The 6,365-nt window shown below is 29.3% G+C and overlaps 1 protein-coding gene across 2 annotated transcripts in view; it reads right to left on the bottom strand.

Annotated features, from left to right (window-relative positions):
• LOC102677093 (DCN1-like protein 5) overlaps positions 1-958 on the bottom strand; it is a 2,654-nt gene extending 1,696 nt beyond the window's left edge. The window contains exons 1-2 of one of the 2 annotated variants that reach the window (XM_006610772.2): positions 678-958; positions 236-449 (exon numbers count right to left, since the gene is read on the bottom strand). The gene's annotated coding sequence lies outside the window, so the exon portion shown is untranslated. Of the gene's footprint in view, positions 1-235; positions 450-537 lie in introns of both variants that reach the window. The other variant, XM_006610773.2, reaches the window with a different exon arrangement.
• Between the last annotated feature and the right edge of the window lie 5,407 nt (positions 959-6,365).

Below are 6,365 nucleotides of genomic sequence, written 5' to 3'. Positions count from 1 at the left end.
TATATATAATTATATATATATATAATATATACATACATATATATTAATTTTAATTTATATATATAGATATATAGATATTTTTTTTTTATAAAGATAGTTTTAATTTTATTTGATTACAAAAATAAAAAATAAAAATTTACAGAATAATCATAAAAGATATTGTAAAAAAAGACACATGAAAGTAACTTAGAGATATAATAAAGTAATATAAAAAAAATGTGAATAAGTTACTTACCACGCAGCAACAACGTAAGTTATATAAAAGATTAAGAAGATTTAAAGAATCCGTAATATAGCTAGTTTATACTGACATAAATGACATTTCCTTTCAGTCTTAAAAGATCAAGTTTGAGGTTAGGTTCGGCAATTAATCGGAGTATATTGCAATTTTTCGATGTTTTTCACTTTAGCTTTAACCGCTTTGTACATGTGATGTCGCAAATAAATACCTAAGAATTATTAATATATTTTTTAAGATGTACTGATTTTGAATTTTGTCCTTAATACAAAAATAGATGAACCAAGTTAAATAATTACACAGCTTATATATGCAAATTATTTTCTGCTGCGATATGAGTCGCATCATAACATTAAATGCTTGTAGAAATGTGAATAAATGATTATCATACTATAATGAAATATACAAATGTATAATAAATTGAAAAGACCCTCCCTACCTTGTTCAACGAACCACTAGAACAATTGTATCAGAAATGTATTTCTCACAGTAAAAAGTCAACATCAATATAAAACTTGCTTTATACTTTAGTCTATAAAAATAATATTAAACATAGTGCCAGCATGTCATCAAATATTTAACTAATTTATTAATTTGGATATTTTGCACTACCTAAATGCTGTATAGTTAAATAAAATTTTTTTGCACCTCAGTTTTATTTCATTTTATTGCCGTTTTGAGACAGCATGCCTTTTTCGCAGGGATACCAAATGTAGAATTTATATCTCACTATGAACAATTGCAGAAGAAAAGCGAATATTGATGTTTCAGTATTAATTTGTATTATTTTAATATGAATGATTTAATTTAAAATCTAAAGTAAGGAAAAAATAATTAAATAATTTGTTATATATTAATAATTGTAAAAGAAATAATTTATAAAATATACAAATGTAATTTTTATGTTAAGATTAATCTTTTATCAATAAAATAATAAGAATAAATTATAAATTACAAATGAATTAAATAATACAAATATTATCCAACATATCTTTTGTCTTATTATTAGAATGTTTGTAAATATCTTTACAATTTTGCTATATCATTTTTAACATTATAAAGATTTAAAAATTATTCTATTCTATTTCTATACAATTTTTTAAAATATAAATAGAATAACAAGCATTTTCATTGTTCCAATAGATATATATATTTTTCATCAAACGATCTCGCAATAATTAATTTTTTATTTTATATTGATAAAAATAATAAATTCTTTTATTTAATAATTTTTTAATTATTTATTTATTTATAATTAAATTTATGTTAAAGTTTATTTAAAATAAATTATTATTTTAAATTAATTTAATATATTACAATATTATGAATCATTATATTATATTAGTAAATTATAAATTATTAATAGAAAATTATAAATATTTTATATTAAAAAAAATTCGTTTAATATTTATAAATAATTTTGCGCTATTATCAATATATCTACTGCGTTCGATTTTCATTGCAGAATTAGATGAGAATAGTTTTGTTTCGGCCGTCGTATTATTTAGACGTGTCAAAGTTATGCGTACTCGATTATGTGTATAATTTAAAACTATGAATTTTGTAAATTTGCGAATTAAATCTTTGGCATTCAAGAGATGGCGCTGAAGGTCAATTTTTATCTTATTTCTATCCTATTATTTTTTTGTTCTTTTTATATGTTTTATATGTGTTTTATTTATGATATTCTAGAGATGGCGCTGATTCCATAATTTTTATCCTATTTCTACCTTTTTCCCATTATTTGTTCTCCTTGCAAAATGTCTTCTATACAAAATTCAAGTGTTCAAGAGATAGCTATTACTCGATTAATTTTATTTTGGAAATATATTTAGAAATTTATTTAATTTATTAGAAGTTATTAAGAAGTTTAATAATAATTATTAGTAATTTTAATCGATTTTAATCGATGTGTTTTTTTATACAATAGTGTGTTTATTCGTATTATTAACAAGTCTTTAAGAAAAATTAAAATATTTTTGTTGTAATACATTGATAGACATGTCAAAGTTGTAATACGTGATGTATTCTATATATTGACAATGTATTCTATATAAAGATATTAAGAGTTGATATTAATATATACAAAGAAATGTTGTTATAATAATTATCAAGAACTGCATCATATTTTGGTAATATAAGTTGATATTAATTTTTTAATACGCAAGTATATATTATGATGATAGATATATTCATTATTATTAATAATATTCATTTAAAATTGTTTAGTATATCATTTGAATATTACTTGAAATTTTATATATAAATACGTATATAATAATATGCATTATTTTATTATCTTTAATTAAATATTGCACAATTCCATAAATATATTTACTCACATATATTGTTATAATTTACACATACAACAAAATTGACATATTTTTCAACGATATTTAGACAGTTTGATTTTACAGATGAAATCTTTCAACATGCTCCCGAAAGCCGACATAAAATTGTGACCCATCTTTCGCAATGCGAACAACCGTGAGTGGACGGTCTTTCTCTCGTGCACGTTATTCCCGGAGTAACGTTTCATTCATCATTCTGGGCAGCGTGCAGTTTGCGGATTCTGCATTCGTTTCCGGGCGGCGAGCAGTGGCACTTCATTCTTACAGGTTACGTCGGATGCCGAGAGACAGGTCAAACCAGATGCCGAAGCATTCGAAGCGTGCCAGCTTCCTCCAACGTTCCCTCTTTCCTATTTGTATTTGCCTGAATTTCATGGCCCCGATTTTCCTCGTTAGTCGAGATTCTCCGCTCCCTCCTTCTTTTCCTGTCAGCTCGTCAACGTTGGAATGAAAAAGAAAATATATCTCGCATCTCTTCAGTTTTCATGATATTCCTCGCGTAACGAAGCACCGTGCATATACTTTCATACACGGAACACAGAATTCATGGACATTAGGAGAAATCAGTTGGTCGAATGATCAAAAAAATATTTTTTAAATTAAACACTATCTTATATAATATAACTATCTTATATATTTTATTCCTTTTTTGATAGATATTTTATATTCGCACTGCGAGAAATAGTTGGTACATTGCGTTTCCGAAGGAATAAGCAAAGTTTTAAAGTCTGTAATGAATAATTAAAGTTTTGCCACACGAGAAAACTTTCCTACATCCTGTATTCCGCCAAGGTATTATCCTCTTTTCTCTTAACTCACGATTCTTTTCTATCTGGGGAAACTTTCGTGCTTGTTTTATATATATATATGAATGAATGAAAGAATTTGATCGGAAGTTTAGAATCAAAAGCGAGAAGAAAGTAAATAAAGTTTAATAGTTTTTATCTAATATATAGGAATAATTGTCTCTTGTAATCTAAAAATTTAATCTTATTCGAACGTTAATAAATTAATATTTCAGTTCATTCAACTTGGAAGAAATTCTATTATTGGATTATATTTAATTGATCATCTTGACTCTGCTCGTTCGATCGGGTCGTTTCATTACAGAGGAGAAAAATCTCATAGACCGTTGTCATCAATCAAACCCCCTACGTTCTTTCCCTCGTTGACGAATTACAAAGAGATTCGTATTGTAGCAGTGTCGATGTGTATCTCTGTTGAATATCAACGTCAAAGGCTCGACAAGTACGGATGTACGAGTTAGGCAAGGGTTGCTTCGCATCTGCGAAATTTAAAGGCACTGCCATTCGTTGTCTCGGATAATTAAATGTCTATTGGAAATTCGTCGAGGATGGTGGCCTCGTCTATCCTATCGAGAATTGATCGAACGTCTTCCCGTGATTATTTTGAATTACAGGTACCTGCTACCGGCAGATCCATTCTATCATCGCAACGAAACTACTTTCCTACAGCATGACAGACTTATAGCGCTACTTAATTAATCAACCGGTATCAGTGCCTGCTATCCTTGCAGGACCCGGTTCTGATGTTTTTATGGACTACATTTCGCCGAACCCAAATCTGTTTCTGACTTGCATTTGTCATCCTGATTGGTATATACGTATTTGTGAACCGGTATTAATGTTAGACGAAACTTTCGTCGCAGCAATTTCTGATTAACTCTCTAACTCAAGTTTGATATCTCCTCTATTTTAGGTCGTGGAAAGGTTTCGATAATTTTCAGGATTTGTCGTGAGTTTTAACAACTGTCACGGATTTCTTTTTTAATTCTATCTCAATCAAATTGGAAGATAATTAATTGGAGAAGTAAGAAGTTTAAATACTTTATTTTCCCTCGTTGAAGAAAGAAGAATTATATGTATTTAACATTCAATTTTTCAGTTTTAAATTTTTAAATCTTAGTTGCAAGAGAAACTGGTTGGTGGTCGCGCAACAGGGTGATACTATAGGAGTTAGAGAAACTTGGCAAAATTCACTGGCCAGGATTTGTTCTCTTTTGAGGAGATTCTTTTCTAGAAATACTTTGTGTCCGTTTTGGGCAAAACACGTCTTTTATGACGACAGTGAATTATATACCGCCACGTTATCCTGATAATAACCCATTTCGTTTCGTGTCGTCACAATCCGTGTGTATTTTTGTTCGTGTAAGGTGTTTCCGTGCGAATTGAAGCAATTTTCGCAGCCACTTATTATTGTTCCACACAATTCGTACATATTGCAAGCGTGCTGCAATTTCTTCAACGAAGATGTAAAGTTGCTTTATCGAAAGTAGAAATAATTAGGGAAAAATATTTGGATACATTTTCATCAATCGTATATTATTTTTCTTTATCAAAGAATTCGTGAAAAGCATGTTTTCATCTTCACAATATATAAAGTTGTGATGTATAACGTGATTTCGTTTGTCGAGACGAATTAGGAATTACAAATTTTTACCATTTATGAAAAAATTGATACGAAAAAATTGCTGGCCATCGGATTTTCATGAAATTATGAGCAAATAGATCGATTCGTTTTATGATCGACACGTCTGTCATAGATTCTGGCGGGTAGTTGACAGGAAAATCGTAAAATGTCGTGGTAAGGGTTACCGGTAAATCCTGGCGTTGTTGGCATTGATGAATTGTTAAAAGCCTCTCTGAATATTCGACAGCAAAATGGAGAATACATGTTTTGTTCTGGATGTGCAGCTGTGCCTGTCGAAATCGTATCGTGACAACCGACTCTGACTGCCTCTTGCCGCGGTTTAAAATCGTAGCCACCCATCCGCAAGCTAATTTCGAAATCCGACTCTCCCGCATATTGATAAATTCTACGTATTTATACGTGTGCTCGCATTTTTACGCGATCTCGAAGCGGTTGTTTATTAACGTAAAATGTTAAAGTTTCTTCTTCATCATGGCCGAGCTCGCGTTAATATCGACGAGCGATGCTCAACCCTCTGATTTATTTCACTGGATACTGAATTGTATTTGTAGTGTTTTGATTCTGATAATCAGTTTTATCTTCATAACGTTGCAGTCAGAAACACGATAATTACGTAAAATCAATTTTCGATATCTGAACTTGTATAAACTCGGTATTTATTGTTTTCAAACGAGGAACCAGTTATGTAGCAATTAATATTTTTCGTTCATCTCTTATTTTACTTTATCGCTTCCAGAGCGGTTATAAAAGATTTGATAGTTGTATGTGTGAAAATTTATTTCGTTATGCCCTATAAAAGACTTATCTCGAGGAAGACTTTGTCGAGAATGAAATTAATAGATAGATAACGAACGATATTTATGAGTTGATATCGAATCTTGCAAAAACTGCTTCTTTAAGGATCAATTCTTTTAATTTTTAATGAAAATATTGTATTTTCAAATGTTAGCGATTAAAACGAATTATTTTTTATTTTTTATTTTAATTTGTTACATATTCATTTTATATTTAAATTTAAAAGAAATAGAAGAAAGAAATTTTAATTGAATCGTATCTTTAATTTGTCTATGATAATTTTCAAGTAAAATAGATGTGCGAAAGATCGATTAGAAGTACGCATGTTAATTTCCATGTTCATTCACTCGTGAAACCAATAAATCAAGATGAGATTGGATTTACGATCATGGGGAAAGTAGCCACGTATATATAGGCCAACCTGAAAAGTTTCCACTCGTCAAGGTCTGACACCGATTTGCCTATAAAATCTCGCAGAAAAAAAAGTGAAAATAGTCTCTTGGAGGCTTTATATGGTTTCGTGCATGCAA

Source organism: Apis dorsata, unplaced genomic scaffold (assembly GCF_000469605.1).
Source record: "Apis dorsata unplaced genomic scaffold, Apis dorsata 1.3 scaffold_78, whole genome shotgun sequence".
Classification (NCBI taxonomy): domain Eukaryota; kingdom Metazoa; phylum Arthropoda; class Insecta; order Hymenoptera; family Apidae; genus Apis; species Apis dorsata.
This window is presented reverse-complemented; position numbering and strand designations above follow the sequence as displayed.